Source organism: Triticum urartu, chromosome 2A, assembly GCF_056163025.1.
Source record: "Triticum urartu cultivar PI428250 chromosome 2A, HENAU_Tu73, whole genome shotgun sequence".
Taxonomy (NCBI): domain Eukaryota; kingdom Viridiplantae; phylum Streptophyta; class Magnoliopsida; order Poales; family Poaceae; genus Triticum; species Triticum urartu.
Window position 1 is genome coordinate 61,151,200 of NC_141874.1, and position 20,224 is coordinate 61,171,423.

The following is a 20,224-nucleotide window of genomic DNA, read 5'->3' on the forward strand; positions in this document are numbered from 1 at the left end:
TGACACTCGATACATTTCCTATTATTTTCCTGGTGAAAATCCTAAAACACTGGCTCGACGTGACATAACGTTCATTTGGTATCCGAATTCATTCAAATCTTGTGTGGGGGGTACATTGGGCATTACCACATGGAGGCAAAGTTTGGTGTCATTTCATTCATGCCACCACATACCACATGTGCAACCAGCACCGTTCGGGTCTGCCATAGGGGGAGTCCGAAGGACGTTTATTTTCAACTCCACCAAATGACCCCAAGCTTTTTCACACATTAGCATCACCATGTATAACATGCATACCAATTTTCATTGATTTCCGACACTTGATGCATTTTCTATGATTTTCCAGGTGAAAAAACCCCAAAACACTGGCCGGACGTGACGCAACGTTTGTTTTTTGTCCGAATTTGTTCAAATCTTGCGTGGGGGCCTACATTGTGCATTTTCACATGGTGGCAAAGTTTGGTGTCATTTCATGCATGCCACCACATAGCACATGTGCAACCAGCACCATTTGGGTCTGCCGTAGGGGAGTCCGAAGGACGTTTGTTTTTCAATTCCAGCAAATGACCTCAAATTTTTCACACATTGGCATCGCCATGGACAGCATGCATGCCATTTTTCATCGATTTCCGACACTCGATGCATTTCCTATGATTTTTTTCAGTGAAAAATCCTAAAAAAACTGGCGGGACGTGACACAACGTTCGTCCGTGTCTGAATTTGTTCAAATATTGTGTGGGGGACTACATTGGGCATTCCCACATGATGACAAAGTTTAATGTCATTTCATGCATGTCACCACATAGCACATGTTCAACCAGCATCGTTCAGGTCTGCCGGAGGAGCAGTCCGGAGGACTTTTTTTCAACTCCACCAAATTACCCCAAACTTTTTTCTCACATTGGAATCACCTAGGACAACATGCATGCCAATTTTCATCAATTTCCGACACTCAATGCATTTCCTATGATATTCCTGGTGAAAAAAAATCCTAAAACACTGGCCGGACGTGTCACAACATCTGTTTGGTATCCGAATTCGTTCAAATCTTGTGTGGGGGCCTACATTGGGCATTTCCACATGGTTGCAAAGTTTCGTGTCATTTAATCCATGCCACAATTTAGCACATGTGCAACCAGTACCATTCGGGTCTGCCGAAGGGGGAGTACGAAGGACATTTTTTTCAACTCCACCAAATGTCTCCAAACTTTTTTCACACATTGGCATCACCATGGACCACATGCATTCCAATTTTCATCGATTTTCGATACTCGATGCATTTTCTATGATTTTTCCGGTGAAAACCCCATAAAACACTGGCCGGACGTGATGTAACGTTCGCTTGGTTTCTGAATTCGTTCAAATCTTGCATGGGGGCCTACATTGGGCATTCCCACATGGTGGCAAAGTTTGGTGCCATTTCATACATGCCACCATATAGCACATGTGCAATCAGCACCGTTCGTGACTACCGGAGGGGGCGAATGACTTTTTTTAACTCCAACAAATGACCCCAAACTTTTTTCATATATTGGCATCACCATGGACATCACCAAGAACATTGGCATCAATAAGAACATTGGCATCACCGTGGACAGCACCAATATTTCTTTTTTCACACATTGGAATCGACAAGAACATTTTTTTTTATTTGAAACAATATTTCAAAATTTTAAAAAGGTTTCAAAAGAAAAATAAAGTTCAAAAAAGATAATGAATTGACATGAAAATAGAAATTGTCGCTATTTCGCATTATATGGACATGGAGCGAATGCCAAAAGCATATATGAAAGCAGTGTAACTAAAGCAAGTTTATGAATATCAGGGAAGCATATTTTCTATCAAACTAAATACATTATATCGAAGCAAAGTTCAGTGGTGTCGGTATTATCGACGTCAAGTAACACCCGAAGCAAAATATGCTTCTTGAAGGAAAATAATAGAAAATTGAAACAATATTTTGTTTCTAAATAAATAATAAAAACAAATTGTTACATTGGACGTAAAACTTTATTCGATTGAAGCAAATTTAACATGTACGTGAAGCTAACTTTAGTAGGAAGAGAAACAAAATTTCATCCAGTACAAAAGAGAGAATAAGTCGTCGCTTGATTTGTGGGTCTGATTAGTTTGAGAAATAGAATTACATGGAAATAAAGATAGACCCACGTTCCATTCCAACCAATCGTAATTTTTGGGACCAATTAATTCTAGGAAGCACATTAGACGGGACCAATTAATTCTTCGAAGCAGATTCATAGGAAACTACCATGAGAAAGACCAGCAGGTTCCTTTTAATCGAACAGACATAAGCGACCTAGTCATATGGTATTGGGCTAGTCAATGCTACCTGATTCCTTAGAGGTACCTTATATATTTTTTGCTTACCAATATCACCAGCCAGAGCGTAGTTTTTGAAGGGAACAATTGCTATTCCATTACAGAGACCTGCTGGTTAAATCCCCAGCTACAGAGTTCATTACAAGTTCAGGAAACTGGCCTAACCAGATTTCGTACATGCCATCTCCTAAGCTAGCTCCATGTGCTGCTAAGACATGTGCTGCATTGTTACAAGACCTAGGGCATACATAAAGTTTTACATTCTCAAAAGCGGCCCTCAGTTGAAATTTTATCACTTGGAACAAGGCTCCGAGTGGTGCTAGGTCATAGTCCTAACTTGAAATTGCTTGCTTCAGCACTGTGGAATCCATTTCGAAGATGACTTGGTTGAAACCCATCTTGGCTGTTGCATTGAGCGCATTTATAGTGCTAGTGCTTCAGCATGAAGGGTATCCGAGACGTGTTCCAGATTTCATGTGTTAGATGTGTACAGTCCTTTTTTGATATATCTTCATTATATAAGGGGTTTTCTGCACTTTGACACACATGTATATGTAATGGCCTTTGACCCTCAGTAAAGCTTAGTTGCTCATTCCTAACATGGTATCAGATGCTTAGGTTTCTCTCCCTCTCTCGCACGATGCAACTCCGTGCGTGCTCCACCCTCGTCGTTGCCGCTGCTAGCCTCCATCCCTAGCCTCCGGCCGTGCTGCTGCCCGCTTCCTTTCCAACTGCGCTTAAGCTGGTCCGGCTACTGCCCGGGCTGCCTCGTCCCAGCCCCGTTCGGCCGCCGCGTCCCCAGCCTTGTCCGGTCGCCGCCGCTGCAGCCTTGTCCGGCCACAGCCGCTGCCGGGTCAGCCGCCGCTGCCCGGTCCGCTGCCGCCCCCGCCCGGCGTCCCCCAGCCGCTGCCGGGTCTGCCGCCGCCGTCTGGTCCGCTGCCGCCCCCGCCCAGTGCCCCTTCAGCCGCCGCCCGGTCCGGCTGCGGCCCCGTCCTCCTTGGTGCGGCCCGGCCCCGGCTCTCCTCCGACTCCCTCTACGTCCTGCCTCCCTGGCTGCGGGAGGGATTCTCTCGATCTCGTTCGCTCTTTGGTTCGAGCGGTTCCCTCGATCCAGATCGAGCTGAGGATTCGTTGACCAAAAAAAGAGAGAGCAGAAAGGAGACTTTCCCATGTCGTCTTCGGGCTATGTCGCTGTCTCTCGGTGCTCGGTGATCTTCGATGGCACCAACTATGCTGAGTTTGTGGGCTTCATGCGCATTCATATGCGTGGCCTTCTTCTGTGGGGTGTTCTTTCTGGCGAGGTCCCCTGTCCGCCATGCCCGGTTGCGCCAGTGGCCCCAATCCCACCAGTGCCGCCGGTCCTTGCTGCTGATGCTTCTCAGGCTGACCGGGATGCTGCCAAGGCTCTGGATGATGATGTGGTTGATGTTTATGATCAACAGGTATCCGATTATTTCGATGCTCTCTCTGTGTACCGGGATGATCTGTCAGCTTACACTCAGTGGTGCAATGATGATGCTCGCGCTGCTGCTGTTCTCACTATGAGTGTCCTCCCTCAGTTTGCTTCGAAGTTCATGGGACTTGGCACAGTTGCAGCGATGTGTACTTATCTCTGTCAGCGCTATCAGCCCTCTGGTGATGCTCTCTATCTATCTGTGGTGCGTCAGGAGCACGCACTCCAGCAGGGTGACTCCTCTGTTGATGAGTTCTATTCACAGTGCTCTGCCATCTGGCGTCAGCTTGACTATCTTCAGACAGTTGTGTGTGGCACTTGTCGTTGCTGTCAGACTACTCGATCTGATCTGGAGTTTCAGCGGGTCCATGAATTCTTATCTCGTCTCCGCTCTGAGTTTGAGCCCAGACGTGCTCACTTGCTTGCTCATGGTCGTGTTCCAATCTCGGAGGTGCTTGCCGAGCTTCGTGCTGAGGAGACCCACCTTCGCTCTGCTGGTTTGCTACTGGTCCCGTCTATGTTGGCTGCTCGGGCCCCTGTGTCATCTGCTCGGCTCACCGCTCCACCGCTCCTCCCCACACCTTCAGGGGGGTCACCCTGCCTATACTGAGAGGGGTCGGTCACGCCGTGACACCTTCTGTGGATACTGCTCTCGGCCAGGTCACCCAAAGTCTGATTGCCATGAGAAGAAGCGAGACCAGCGACGCTCCTCTTCCAGTGGGACTCCTGAATCTTCCTCGACTCCGTCACTCACTGACCAGGACATTGTGAGGCTCAAACGCCTCTTGGCTTCCTCAGGCTCTTGGTCGACTGGTTCAACTGCTGCTGTGACTGCATCCACTTCTCCACCATCGCAGGCATCTACACAGTCAAGTACATCTTCATGGGTTTTGGATTCTGGAGCCTCCTTCCATATGTCTTCTGATTCTTCTGTGTTGTCTTCTCTTCGACCTCTTGATTCGCATGTTAATGTCCTTACCGCCGAAGGCACACCTCTTCCTGTTGCTAGTCGTGGTCTTCTTTCCACTCCATCTTTTTTTGTTTCTAATGTTTCACATGTTCCTCGCCTTACCATGAAACTGTTTTCCGCTGCCCAACTTACTGATTCTGGTTGTCGTGTCATTCTTGATACCGACTCTTGCTCCATTCAGGATCGTCGCACCAAGGCTTTGGTTGGTGTTGGCCCCCGGCGCCGTGAGTTAGAGGGCCTTTGGGAGGTTGACTGGCTTCGTGTTCCTTCCGCTGCCACCACTCCTGCCAGTTCCCATGCTCTTGCTGCCTCTTCATCTGCGTCCTTCCAACAGTGGCATCATCGCCTTGGTCACCTCTGTGGCTCTCGCTTGTCTTCTTTAGTTCGTCAGGGCCTCTTAGGGTCTGTATCTGGAGATGTTTCTTTGCATTGTAATGGTTGCAGACTTGGCAAACAGACCCAGTTGCCTTACCCTACCAGTGAGTCGGTATCTCAGCGTCCTTTTGACTTAGTTCATTCTGATGTTTGGGGTCCTGCTCCCTTTGATTCGGAAGGTGGTCATCGCTACTATATCTTGTTTATTGATGATTTCTCTCGCTACACTTGGCTCTACTTCATGAAATCTCGTAGCGAGGTTCTCTCTATATACAAACGTTTTGCTGCCATGGTTCACACCCAGTTTTCCACGCCCATTCATACCTTTCGTGCTGACTCCGCCGGTGAGTTTATCTCCCAGTTGTTGCGTGGTTTTCTTGCGGAATAGGGTACTCTTGCCCAGTTCTCGTGTCCTGGTGCTCATGCTCAGAATGGCGTTGCGGAACGTAAGCATCGTCATCTACTTGAGACGGCTCGTGCGCTGACGATTGCCGCTTCTCTTCCGCCTCACTTTTGGGCTGAGGCTGTTTCTGCATCCACCTATCTCATCAACATTCAGCCATCGACTACTTTACAGGGTGGTATTCCTATGGAGTGTCTCACTGGTCGTTCTCCTGACTACTCAGCCCTTCGTATGTTTGGATGTGTGTGCTATGTCCTTCTTGCCCCACGAGACCGCACCAAACTGACTGCTCAGTCGGTTGAGTGTGTCTTCCTTGGCTACAGTGATGAGCACAAGGGCTATCGCTGTTGGGATCATGTTGGTCGTCGTTTTCGCATCTCGCGTGATGTGACTTTTGATGAGTCTCGCTCTTACTACCCCCGTCCTTCTTCCTTGAGCTTCTCTGTGGACGATATTTCCTTTCTTCTTCTCCCAGATACACCCCGCTATGTGCCTCATGTTTCACTTTCCTCCTCCTGCACCTCTCATTCCTTCTTCTTCATCACCGACACCATCTTCCCCATCCTCCTCCTCCACATCTCCACCATCATCTCCCGTCCGTCGCCCTCTCTCACCGTTTCCTCTCCACTATACCTGTTGCCCTCGTTCTGAGGATGATTCTCCTAACGTGCCTTCCACCTCTGGTGCTCCTTCTTTCACGCCTCCCCCGATTCATAACCTCCGTGCTCGGCCTCGCCCCCCGCCTGATCGCTACTCTCCTGATCGGTACGGTATCTCTGTTCTTGCTGAGCCCACTTCCTATCGGACTGCCATGACTCAGCCTGAATGGCAACTTGCGATGGCCGAAGAGCTTGCTGCCCTTGAGCGCTCAGGCACATGTGATTTGGTTCCTCTCCCTTCCGGTGTTCGTCCCATCACCCGCAAGTGGGTCCACAAGATTAAGATTCGCTCTGATGGTTCTCTTGAGAGCTACAAAGCTCGTCTTGTGGCCCGTGGTTTTCAGCAGGAGCAGGGACGCGATTATGATGAGACTTTCGCTCCTATGGCCCACATGACCACTGTCCGCACTCTCCTTGTTGTGGCTTCTGTTCGTCATTGGTCTATCTCTCAACTTGATGTCCAGAACGCCTTTCTCAATGGCGAGTTGCATGAGGAGGTTTATATGCTGCCACCACCGGGGTACTATGCCCCTGATGGTATGGTCTGTAGACTTCGGCACTCCCTCTATGGTCTTAAAAAGGCCCCTCGTGCCTGGTTTGAGCGCTTCGCCTCAATGGTGACTGCCGCTGGTTTCTTGCCCAGTGATCATGATCCCGCATTGTTTGTTCACACGTCTCCTCGTGGTCGGACTCTTCTCCTTCTCTATGTTGATGACATGATCATCACTGGTGACGACTCTAAGTACATTGCCTTTGTTAAGGCTCGCCTTCACGGCCAGTTTCTCATGACTGATCTTGGTCCACTTCGCTATTTTCTTGGGATTGAGATCTCCTCGACCTCTGATGGCTTCTACATCTTCCAAGAAAAATATAGTCAAGATCTTCTTGCTCGCGCTGCTCTCGGTGATGAGCGCACTATTGTGACTCCTATGGAGCTCAACGTTCAACTTCGTGCCTCTGATGGTGACCCTCTTCCTAATCCCACTTGCTATCGTCACCTTGTTGGCAGTCTTGTCTATATTGCTGTTATGCGTCCTGACATCTCCTATCCTGTCCACATCCCGAGTCAGTTTGTTTCAGCCCCCACCTCTGTCCACTATAGTCAACTTCTCCGTGTTCTACGATATCTTCATGGCACGATCTCTCAGCGCCTTTTCTTTCCTCGCTCCAGTTCTCTTGAGCTCCAGGCCTACTCTGATGCTACCTGGGCTAGTAATCCCTCTGATTGATGCTCGTTGTCTTCTTACTGTGTCTTTCTTGGTGGCTCTCTTATTGCTTGGAAGACAAAGAAATAGACTGCAGTTTCTCGCTCGAGTACAGAGGCTGAGTTGCGGGCCATGGCTATGTTGACGGCTGAGGCAATCTAGTTATGGTGGTTACATGAGGATTTTGGTGTGTATGCTACTCCCTCGACTCCCTTATTGTCAGACAGTACTAGTGCTATCAGTATTGCGCGTGGCCCGGTGAAGCATGAGCTCACCAAGCACATCGGTGTGGATGCCCATTTTGTGCGTGCTGCTGTGCAAGATCAGACTCTCGCTCTTCACTATGTGCCCGCTGAGTTACAGTTGGCTGACTTCTTCATGAAGGCACAGACTCGAGCGCAGCATACCTTTTTCCTCTCCAAACTCAGTGTTGTTGATCCACCATGAGTTTGAAGGGGGTGTTAGATGTGTATAGTCCCTTTTCGGTATATCCCCATTATATAAGGGGTTTTCTGCACTTCGACACACATGTATATGTAATGGCCTTTGGCCCTCAGTAAAGCTTAGTTGCTCATTCCTAACATCCTGCACCTACAGCTAAAAGTATACCATACTCATCTCTTACAGTAAACCCCCATCCTCCAGCATGCGTTCCTTTGTGAAATGCACCATCAGTATTTACTTTCAAAAACTCACCTGGTGGAGGAGTCCACTTTTGGATATTTGTCTGCTTTGGGATCATCCTCCGCTGCTTCAGGTTCCTATATTCATAAGTATGGTAATTAATAGAAGATAATATGTCATCTGGGCATTTGATTTTATGTCCAGCATTGGCTTTGTTTCTTTGATGCCAAACTAACCAAAGTAAGATACACACTTTCATACATTCCTCCTCATTCAGCCGAAACACTTCTTCCAGTAGACATAGAGGATTTGTGCACAACAACAAATTCAGCCTGATAGGTTCCATTTGGGATAAACCCCAAATCTTTTTCACAAATTTGCATTTCAGGAAGCAATGCCCTCCATCCTCATCAAATCTAAAGCAAACTGAGCATCGTGTATCCACTTCCAAACCCCTTTGCTTTAGTTTCATTCTTTTTTTTGCGAACACGCAAAAGACTTGCGTGTCGATATATTAGATCGAGAAGGATTTACAAGGTGTTACAGACCCCTAAACGGGGTTGGGACAACGGCAGTGCACTAGTGGTAACAACTAGGTGCCTATAAGAAGTGCAGGATCTTACCTGGCAGGGGGAGGGCCCAAAGTTTTCCCTAGTTGAAATTTGTACCTTCATTATTACTCGATGTACTAGATGCCTGTCCCCGAGACGATTCTTGTTCTGCACAGTCCAAAGCCACCTTATAAGCTGATTTCACCGAAAATAACCCTTTCTTGTCATAATGCCAAGCGATGAAATCACTAGTGTGCTCCTGGATTGGAATTTGTAGGATTATCTCAGCATCTTCAGTGTTGAAGGTTTGCTGCACCAACTGCTTATCCCAGCCAGAGCGTAGTTCAGTGGAAAAGAAATGTAATGTGGGAGATGAGATCAGGAGTTCGATTCCTCCCACCAACTAGCTCCGGAGGATTTTTATGACTTGCTTTTAAAAACAAGTGGCCTTGCGCCCAGCGTATTTGTGTCCTCACGTGAGCATACTTTAAAAAAAGACCATAATGCCCTCTATTATGAAAAGGTATTGTTAATAGTAACGCAAGAAAACTATAGAACACGATGAGGGTAGTGGCGACGGTAGTGATCTGTAGGACTGAGTGCAAAGTAGATCTAGATAATTCGAGTAGGAGACTGTATTGTCTCTCTCGAGTAATGATAGAGAAAGGACCCAACCCCCATGAAATTCATCGGGGGTTAATTATCCCTAAGTGGCCTGTAAATCGTTCGTTTGTTGCAATCTATAAGTCTAGGATTATCAGTCTCTCTGTTCCAAGTGGACTTGCCACAACAAAAACAAATGTGTCCGTAACTCGGAGGAATGACCTCCATAATGTGGACAGAAACAAAGGAAATTAAAAGTTTTAAGTAACAGAGGAGAAAACTCATGTCATTATCATCATCTTCTTGTTATGGTGGTTCCCAATTCCATCTGATGGTTCTTCACATTGCAAATTCAGTGACTCTTTATTCCATATCATTATTGTGGTAGGACAGATTATGCAAGGAAAACGTTTCAATTCATCCGGCTGATTTCAGCTAAGCTTAAGCCGCCTCCATTGGGTGACACGTGCCTATGGGCCCAACCCCCACGTTGCTTTCCTCTTTGCCTTACCTCTATCCTCGTCCACCCATTCCTTCCTTCTGTTTTCTTCTGCCCCCGAGAGCTCCGTCGCCAGCAAACTGAAAACTTACGCGCTGCCGCTCCTGTCACTATTAGGGAGTTGGCCATCGCGCACTACTACTAGCCCGTGGCATGGCTGCTGCAAGCCCTGCCGCTGTTGTTGCGACGGGGGCATCTCCCTCAACTCCGGCTGCAGTGGAGTTCATCACGCCGTCGGTGCTGGCATCAACATGGTTATACGTCACCGGGGTCGCCGGTTGCTGCATTGGAGCTTCGCCGGAGTCGCCGGTTGCTACATTGGAGCTTCGCCGGAGACGCTGGGGTTGCATTGGAGCTTCGCCAGAGTCACCCGTTGCTGCATTGGAGCTTCGCCGGAGTCGCTGGTTGCTGCATTGGAGCTTCGTGGTAGCCGCAGGGGTTGCATTGGAGCTTCGCTGGAGTCACCGGTTGCTACATTGGAGCTTCGCCGGAGTCACCGGTTGCTGCATTGGAGCTTCATCGTAGTCGCCGGGGTTGCATTGGAGCTTCGCCGGAGTCACCGGTTGCTACATTGGAGCTTCGTTGGAGTCACCGGTTGCTGCATTGGAGCTTCATCGTAGTCGCCGGGGTTGCATTGCAGCTTCGTCGGAGTCACCGGTTGCTGAATTGGAGCTTCATCATAGCCGCCGGGGTTGCATTGGAGCTTCGCCGGAGTCACCGGTTGCTACATTGGAGCTTCGCCGGAGTTGTCGGTTGCTGCATTGGAGCTCTGTCAGTGCTGGATACGGTGGCTGACAACGTCGACGACTGCTCCATAGGTGGCTAGTGAGGAGCAGAGCCAGTGCTGCGATGGAGAATCATGGAGGTCGCCTATGCTGCCATTGAGCATCGTCGGTGCCGCTGGTGTGGTTCTCCGTGTTGTGATGCAGCATAGCCAGGGGCCGACGAGGTGCTACAAAGAGACAAGGTCGGGGGGTCGTCATGGTTGTCTTGGTAAGAGGAGGAAGACGGGTTGCATCAGACGACTCCCGAACAGGTTGATTTTCTGCAAACATCATCCGGATGATTTGTAGCAGTGGCCATTATGCAATGACTTTCTTGGAACCGCAAGGATAATTCTTATATTTCACTTATTCTCACTAGTAGCCTATTAGCTCTTGTTTCCTCAAGTTAGGTATAGCAAACTTAAAAGGTACTAACTTGCCTTTCGTTTCTTTTCTACCTGATTCAGACTTAAATTCCAAGTTCTCTCATCTGAAACTTGCTGGGTGGAAATAAACAAGCTCATAAAAAGACGATTTATGAGGCATTTATTTCTGGGATCCTTTGCGCCACCAGCCGGTATGCCGTCGGTCGGTTGTCACTCGCTGGCCCCTGCCATGGGAGAGGAGAACCCGGGGGTGCACGGTGCAGCAGCAAGGGCAATGCAAAGACACAAACAATGTATGATTGATGATGATTTACATTATATATCCCCTGAGGGGATGCATCCATCGGATGTGTCGTTTGGAGAAGAGGGGAGACCGGTAGAGAGACGCGTTGGTTAGCCATATGCTAATGGCCTCCTAATTACAACATGGAGATCATCCACAGGATTTTTTTACAAATAATTAATTCCTAACACATATTACCGAGCATCTATTCCAAGTCCATAGTATCCCCTTCATCACCCATGGTAGGCAGATGGGTGCTGGCATTGCTCGCAGGCAGGGGCGGATCTGGGGCCCAGGCCCCCAGGGCCCAGGCCCGGGGCGGGTCAATTTTTTTGTTATTATATAGCCATTTTTTTGAACGGGCCCGGGGCTTAGCCCAACACACAGCCAAGGCCCAGGCCATCTTCTCCATCTCCACATCCGGATAGCCCAGGAGCGAGCGAGGACGGCAGGAGCTGCAGCACACCCCGACCTCTAGACGCACGCACCCCTAAAAAAACCTCTAGACGCACGCCCTATGGAGCGAGGCAGTGAGCCAGCCGCCACCGCCTGCCCTCTGATCCAGCGCTCCTTTGCTTCGCCGCTCGCCTGATCCATCGGTCCGCCGCCCGGCCGCTCCCCTGGCTCCATCGCTCGCCCAGCCTGGCCCCGGTCCCCTGTTGCTCCGGTGCTCGCCGCCTCGCGCCCTCGCCCGCTTTGCTTTGTCCAGGCTCCGGCCTCTCCTGCTCTCCGCCATGCAGCCCCGGATTCAGGGGGGACATTAGTAATGGTTGCTGCTGAGCCTGAGTGCTGACCTGCTGTAGATAGAAACTTTAAAGATTCGACATTTTTTTATCTGCTATAATGTTTGGATTTGCTACTGCTGCTTATGGTTGCTGCTGCTGTCAAACATTCAATTTCACTTGAATTGTATTTGAATATGAATGTTGCTGTTGCTATTGTTAATATCAATTTCATTTCATTTTGTACCTCGCTGTTGTAGTAAGTTTTCAGCTTTGTACAATGTTAGTTCAACTAACTTAGTTGTTTTACTTGATGTTTATGTCTTCTCTTATGATTTATGAAATTTCTTTTTGATTTCTCTAAGATGCTGGCTCTTCTTCCACCGTTGATCAAGTTATGAAAGACACTGATAAAGCACACCATTGATTTGGTATTCTTTTTACTGCATGTACTGTTCGTAGTTTTTGTCATCTTTTTATCTATTTTGCTGTATCCCTAAGCGTGGAGTAAATTCTCAATTTTTGGTGCAATTGAGTCGTATTTGAGGTATTCTTTTGAGGTAGCTATAGCTTGATGGACATTAGTTTTTCTCTGGCGATGAAAAAAAAATTTGGGCCCAGGGCTTGCTCCAATCCTGGATCCGCCACTAGTCGCAGGCAGCTTCTTCCCAAAGGATCCCTGCAACGTCGGCCCTGGCCGCTTTGCGTTGCCCTTTGAATCTGATCTGCACAAACCAAAGCCCGACGCCATGTACTAGTATTAGTTTGGAAAAGACAAGTCTAAAAATCAAACAATCAACATTCAAACTGCCGGTGCGACGTAGACTTATAAACATAAACAATCAATACTCAGCCTACTAAGTGGGACATAGTTGAAAAATGTGCATCCTATTAGAGAGTGGTGAAAATGTAGAGTTACCTCGAGCGAGAAAGTTGGAGATGGTAGTGCGCGTGTACGCGAAGTCCATACAAGCTTCTCTTTGTGTCGTGTATTTTGCGGCACGCTCCAGCTTCTTGTTCTTCATGTTAACGGCAATCACCTGTGACACACTGTCATCCATGCCGGTCTTGGTCATCAGTTAGAGGACATCTTCATCATGGGAGCTGAGCATGAGGTGAGCAACAAACCGGAACGGCTCCATGGGGTTGTCCATATCACGGGAATTCAGTTCTCTGTCCTTGGTGAAACTCGAATCACCAGGCACCACACCCCATGTGACGGCCGTCCAACCATTCGGGGTACGCGAGCCCGGGCTGGCATGGAGCTGAAGGTCGACGAACTTGATCCGGCCGTTCACGACGGCGATGTCCCGGAAGAAGGACGAGAGGGCATGAAAACGGAGGTCGTTGTCCGGCTGCATTGGCTCTGTAAAACATAGGGTTTGGGAAACTGGCTCGACACCCTAAAACGGGGTGTGGCTATCTCATTATATAGATGTACCAAGAGGTATAATACAAGGCCTATACAAGACTACGTATATACAGTCTAACACCCTCCCTCAATCTTAACTATAGCCTGAAGTACAAAGTAAGTTAAGATTGCGCCTACAGCCTACAAACTGTGGTTGTGGAAGAGGCTTCGTGAAGATGTCAGCAAGTTGATATTTTGAGGAGATGAACTTGATACAAAGTAGTCTCTGTGCAACACGTTCCCGAACAAAATGATAGTCAACCTCAATGTGTTTCGTCCTGGCATGAAACACCAGATTAGATGAAAGGTATGTAGCACCAATGTTATCACACCACAGAACTGGAGGATGACCTGGAGAGATTCTCAACTCCCGCAATAAAGACTGTACCCATATGATCTCAGCGGTAGCATCAGCAACTGCTTTATACTCAGCTTCAGTACTGCTACGAGACACGGTGGCTTGCTTGCGAGCATTCCAGGCGATCAAATTAGGACCAAAGAACACTGCATATCCCCCTGTGGATCGCCGATCATCAGGACTTCCAGCCCAATCCGCATCAGAGAAAGCCGAAGTTCAGAAGACGGTGCAGACTGAAGAAGCAGACCATACGAAGGAGTGGAACAGACATATCGCAAGATGCGCTTAACTGCCGAGAGATGAGTGGCACGAGGTGCATGAAGGTACTGGCACACACGGTTGACTGCATAAGAGACATCAGGCCTGGTGATAGTGAGATATTGCAGACCACCAACAAGACTGCGATACTCAGTGGCGTCATCAGCAGAAAGAAGATCTCCATCAAGGGCAGACAACCGATCAGTCACAGACATCGGAGTGATAGCATGTTTGCATTTGAGCATCACAGCACGGCGCAACAAATCCATAGAATACTTTTTCTGAGTCAGAGTCAACCCAGTAGAGGACCGTGATACCTCCAAACCAAGGAAGTAATGAAGAGCACCCAAGTCCTTGACAGCAAACTCCTCACTCAATGCGGACACAAGGCGATCAGCAGCAGCATCAGAAGAACTGACAAGGATGATATCATCAACATAAACCAATAGATACATCGTCACCTCAGGACGCTGAAGGAGGAACAGTGATGTGTCAGCAATGGAGGGAATTAACCCAAGAGCCTGGAGAACAGAACCAAGGCGTGCATGCCACGCACGAGGCGCCTGTTTAAGTCCATACAATGCCTTGACCACACGACAGAGATGATGCGGACGTGTAGGATCAACAAAGCCTGTGGTTGGCACATATAAACCTCTTCCTCAAGAACTCCATGGAGGAAGGCATTTTGTACGTCAAGCTGACGAAGAGGCCAACCACGAGTAATAGCAAGAGACAACAATATACGAATGGTAGTAGGCTTGATAACTGGACTGAACGTGTCTTCATAATCAAGACCATACCTCTGCTTGAAACCCTTGGCAACTAGTCGTGCCTTATAGCGCTCAATCGAACCATCTACATGTCGTTTTACTTTAAACACCCACTTGGAGTCAATGATGTTGAGACCAGAGACCGGAGGAACAAGTTGCCAAGTGCCATTTTTCAGCAAAGCCTGAAATTCCTGCTCCATCGCAGCACGCCAGTGAGGGATACCCAATGCGGCCTGAAAATGACGCGGCTCAGCCATCGGATCCGCAGCAGCATGAGCAACACATGCGACAAGCCACGCCACAGTCCCGTCTGTGCGTTCCTTGGGGCAAAAAACACCAGACCGGCTATGTGTGTGTGGTCGATGAGAGACCACAGCAGGCGGCGCCGGCAACACGGGGCTTGCCACAGGAGACGAAGGTGAGACCGATCCGGGGCTGGAGGAGCCAGAGTCATCAGACTCAGCGCCGGACGACGTGGCCGAGACGGGGCTGCCGAGCCCAGCCGACGACAAGGCCGGCTCGCGAGGATCCGAGCTGGCTAAGGCGGGGCTGGCCGGTGTAGCTGCCGTGGCCGCTGGGCCAGCGGTTGTTGGGCCACCTGCCACTGGGCCAGGCAAGGGTGACGCCAGCGGCGTGGCGGGCAAGCCAGGCGAGCCGGGCGATGGGGCGGGCGAGCCAGGCGACGGGGCAGGTGAGCCTGGCGGCGGCGCGGGCGAGGCGGGCGCAGCCGACGCCCGCGGGTCGGCTGTGGATGCATCGGGCTGGCGGGCACGACCCGCCATTCATGGGCCATGCACCGGATCATCATGACCATCGTGAGTGTTGTTCATAGCCTCATCATCCAGGAGTTCAAGACAGGCACCATGTCCAATACCTGCAACACGGTTAGGAAGCAACACAGGAGCATTTGCAACATCCACAAATTGATCAGGCGAAGGTGTAGCGGAGTGCACAGGTGGTAAACTAATGGTAGAGTGGTTCGGAAGAGCACGAAACGGGAAAACATTCTCATCAAACACGACGTCACGAGAAATGTAGACACGATTGGTGGGAACATGAAGACACTTGTACCCTTTATAGAGAGAACTGTACCCAAGAAAGACATACTTCTTAGACCAAAACTCTAACTTACGCTTGTTGTACGGCCGCAAGTGCGGCCAACACGCGCACCCAAACACTTTGAGAAACGTGTAGTCTGGGATATCATTGAGCAAGAGTTCAAGGGGGGTTTTCATTTTCAGTAGTCGTGAGGGAAGCCTATTTATCAAGAAACAGGCAGTGGAAAAAGCATCACTCCAGAACCGAAACGGGACGGAGGCATGAGCTAGTAAAGTAAGTCCAGTCTCTACAAGATGACGATGCTTACGTTCAGCGGTGCCGTTTTGCTGATGTGTATGAGGACAAGATACGCGATGCGAGATCCCAAGCTTGTTGAAAAACGAGTTGAGGTTGTGATATTCACCCCCCAGTCGGATTGAACATGAATAATTTGGTGCTTAAGGAGACGCTCAACATGCGCTTGGAACTGAATAAAAACATGAAACACATCAGATTTACGCTTGACAAGATATAGCCAAGTAAACCGACTGTAAGCATCAATGAAACTAACATAATAGTTGTGACCACTAACAGACGTTTGGGCATGACCCCATACATCAGAAAACACAAGCTCAAGAGGATGTTTCACAACACGACTAGACTCTGAAAAAAGTAGTTGGTGACTCTTGCCCTGCTGACAGGCATCACAGATAGTTTCAGCACTTTTATTGGATACAACTAGTAGTTCATGGCGATGCAGCACATGACTAACTATAGGAGCAACAGGGTGACCAAGGCGCGCATGCCAGTGCGTAGGCGACACACGAACACCACTGAACACCAGAGGAGAAGACGGCTTAGGAGATGCAGGTGGTGCGTCAAGTGCATATAAGCCATGGCGAAGACGACCACTAAGCAGAACGGCCCTCGTGTCCCGATTCTTGATAAAGAAACGAAAAGGGTGAAACTCAGCAAGGACATTGTTATCATGAGTAAGTTGAGGAATAGACAACAAACTACGCGTAGCAGAGGGAACTCGAAGGACATTGGAAAGATGCAGTTTGTGAAAATTGTGTGCAAGAAGTGATGCCTGACCAACATGGGAGATGCGCCTACCTGCTCCATTGGTGGTGTGCACTTGATCATGTCCACGATATGGTTCCTGAGTGGAGAGCCTTCCCATCTCGCTGGTGAGATGATTCGTCGCTCCTGTATCCATATACCACGTCGGATCAAGAGAGTAGGACTGGGTGCGCCCTTGCTCGTGCCCCATCACAGCAGCTCCAGCCTGCTTATCATTCCCTTTTCCATTGTTACCAAGGCCAAGGAAGTCTTGCTTGTAGCGTCTGTGGCAGCAAGAGGCGAGGTGACGATCGATGCCACAAAGCTGACAAGCCTGAGGAGCACCGCAACTAGAACAACAAGCAACTGGGCGACTCCCTCCAGTGATGGTCGGCGCGTTGCCCCGCGAGGCCTGCGACGAGGAAGCCGGTGGTTTGCCACCTGATGCGGCCGGCTTCTGAGGTTTGCCGCGTGTGGCGGCGTTGGTAGAGGCGAAGCTAGTGGAAACACGGCGTGCCTTGATGCGCTGCTCACGCCCAAGGAGGCGCGCATAGAGCTCACGACGCGGGAGCGTATCCTCTCAACCATGGATGTTCTCAATGAGATTGTCATAATCATCATCGAGCCCATTAAGCACAAAAGTGGTGAAGTCCTCGTCCTGAAGCGGCTGACCAATAGAGGCCAAGGTGTCGGCAAGGCTCGTCATCTTGTTGAAGTACTCCGTGATGCTGAGATCGCCGAGCTTGGTCTCACCCAGCTCGGTGCGTATAGAGTGAGCACGTGCCTGAGACTGAGAGGCGAAACTAGTGTGGAGGGCCGCTCACGCCTCGATGACCATCGACGAAACACTCGGCGTGAGCGAAGACTGGATAGCAAAGAGAATAGCCTGATCCTGCGCCACCCACGTGTGATATGCCGGATGGTGAGAGGGTGGACACGGGATGGATCCGTCGACGTAGCCCTCCAAGTAGCGGCTGTGGATTGAGGCAAGACCTGAGCACGCCATGACAGGTAGTTGTCCGGCGCGAGCTTCACGGGCAGCAGGTGCGAGAAATAAAACGGCGGCGGCGCCGCGGTTTGAGCAGTGTACGCCTGCGCCAGTGGGGCATAGGGATCCATGGACAGGGCCATCTCTGGACGAGGGATCATCGCATAGGTGCCAGGGGAGGAGTAGGACCCGGTAGAGGCGGCAACCAAAGCGCCGTGCCCGGGTGCTGCAGGAGGACCGTAGGTGCCCGGCGCGGCGTAGGGGCCAGCACCCGCAGCAGCCGAAGCACCTTGGCCGGGCGCTGCAGGGGCTCCGTACGGCGAGGAGGCCGCGCCCCCATAGGATGGCGGCGGCGCCTGGTAGTAGTGGTGCGGTGACGGCGGATGCGGCACCGCCGTGTAGGGTTGCGGCGGCGGCGCAGCATAGGCCGACCCCGGCCAGAAGGATGACGGCGGCGGGGGCGCACCATAGGATGGTGTGGGAGCACCGCACCACGGGTGCGGACTCGGCGGAGGAGGGCCTCCAGCAGCCGGCAGCGCCGCGGGCTCGGTCGGGACGATTGGAGCGTCCGGAGACCCCGAAGCCTGCGGGGAAGTGGGCGGCGGCGGCACGGCACCATACGTCATCGCGAGGGGGCGGGAGGCCATGAAGGGCGACATCGGGGCAAGGGCCGGCGCGGCGGCGGCGGTCGAGATCGGCGCGGCGGCGGGAGGTGGTGCAGCGGAAGACATCGTAACCTAAACTGATACCATGTAAAACATAGGGTTTGGGAAACTGGCTCGACACCCTAAAACGGGGTGTGGCTATCTCATTATATAGATGTACCAAGAGGTACAATACAAGGCCTATACAAGACTATGTATATACAGTCTAACATGCTCCGGCAGCGGTATGTAGCGGAGCAGCCTAGGGCCAGGGAATTCCTCCTCCTCAGTAGGAGAGGGGACATGCACGTCACAAAGGATCATGCCATGCCAGAGGTCGACCCAGCCCATGGCGCCTCGCCGCCTCCCACGGTGATAACCCTGTCGCATCTCGGCAGCGCGCGGTGGTGTGGTTGCACTCGTCGATCATGTACGCGGCGTTGTCGACGAGGGCTTCGTGCTGGTCCGAGGAATCATCCTCCACTTGCCCATCGCCACTTTTTTCCAGTGGAGGACGCAGGGACTCGTCGTGAACTCGTGATAGAACTTGCCGAACAAAGATTGAAGAAAACCATCGTCTGACATCTCATCGAGAGGGTCCAAGACTACTGTCTAGTATTTATTTAAAGGAGCGCCTGGAACTCATTCGAATGAGACATAAAATGGTCTCATTCATGTGAGTATGTATGACATCGCCTTTTCTTGTCCCAGCCCGTTTCCCTCGCAGGCCCGCCCGCACTGTCCTTCTCCTTGGTAAAAAAAAACAATAACGGGCCTCTTTTGCTTGTCAATTTTTTTGCTTGTTTTTTTTGTTGTTGTTTGTTTCGGTTGTTGGAGCGCGGCAGCCCGTTTCCCTTGCAGGCCCGCACTGTCCTAATCTTTTGTTTTGATTGCCATTGTTGGGCCTGTTTGAAAAAAAGAGTGTTTTTACTTTACAAAAAAGCAAAAGAAAGAAAAAATAAGCCTGGGCCCCGATGTACAGGAGCAAAAAAGCCGTGTTGCTTTTTGTTCCTCCCTGTTCTTCCCCTGATCGCACATGCCCCCGGCCCCCAATCCCAAACCCTCACCCCCGACCCACCCACTCCTCCTCCTTCCTCCTCCAACCCCAGCCGCCAGGGGACAAAGCTTTCCCCTCCAAAATAGCAATGTGAGCAGATGAAAGGGACTGATTTGCTCAAAGAAGGCAAGCAGAAACAAGGAGGAGAAAGAGAAGAGAAGCTATACATGGATGCAGGAAGAGATCAGACGGCACAAAGCACTCACCAGGGTATGCACCTCTTTCCCCCGTCCAGATCTAGGTTTCTCCTTCTGTTCTTGAACTATCTTGAACTTTGATTCTTCAGTGTTATTGTTATGAAAAATCACAAAAGGAAACACAAAAAAAGAAATTTGCTGATAAAAAGACATGGAGCTTTCTCTGTAGGTGTTGCATCCTTCATATACCTGACAAAAAAGTATTGACCTTGATTGCAGCAATTTTTGATGCTTATGGAGCTTCTCTCTTTGGTTCTCAGGTTAGTGCCTGCAAAAAAAAGCAATGAAAATTTAATGAAACTTCTGAATCTTGCTTGCACAATTCTCGTTATTTACTCCTAAAAACATACCGATGAAAAATATATAACAACACTTATCATTACGACAAATGCATATTCCATATAGTTTTGAAAACACACATAAATAATAAAACATCGTAAAATGAGGAGGGGGGTTTACTTAGTTCTTGTCAAGCGCATAAACAAAAGACGGGTAGCAATGTTTTGCATCAGCATACTACATAACTAGGAATATATCTCCTCGAAAAGAAAGTGAAACTTAAAGCTTGCTGACGACAACGGTAACGTTCATGCAAGACTTGCTG

General features: G+C 49.8%; 3 pseudogenes; 1 reads left to right on the top strand and 2 right to left on the bottom strand.

The window, feature by feature from the left end:
- Window positions 1-3,509: 3,509 nt before the first annotated feature.
- Window positions 3,510-4,718, top strand: LOC147983749 (uncharacterized; annotated as a pseudogene).
- Window positions 4,719-6,151: 1,433 nt separating this feature from the next.
- LOC147983750 (uncharacterized) lies at window positions 6,152-8,292 on the bottom strand (annotated as a pseudogene).
- A 4,192-nt stretch (window positions 8,293-12,484) lies between these two features.
- Window positions 12,485-18,717, bottom strand: LOC147983751 (uncharacterized; annotated as a pseudogene).
- Between the last annotated feature and the right edge of the window lie 1,507 nt (window positions 18,718-20,224).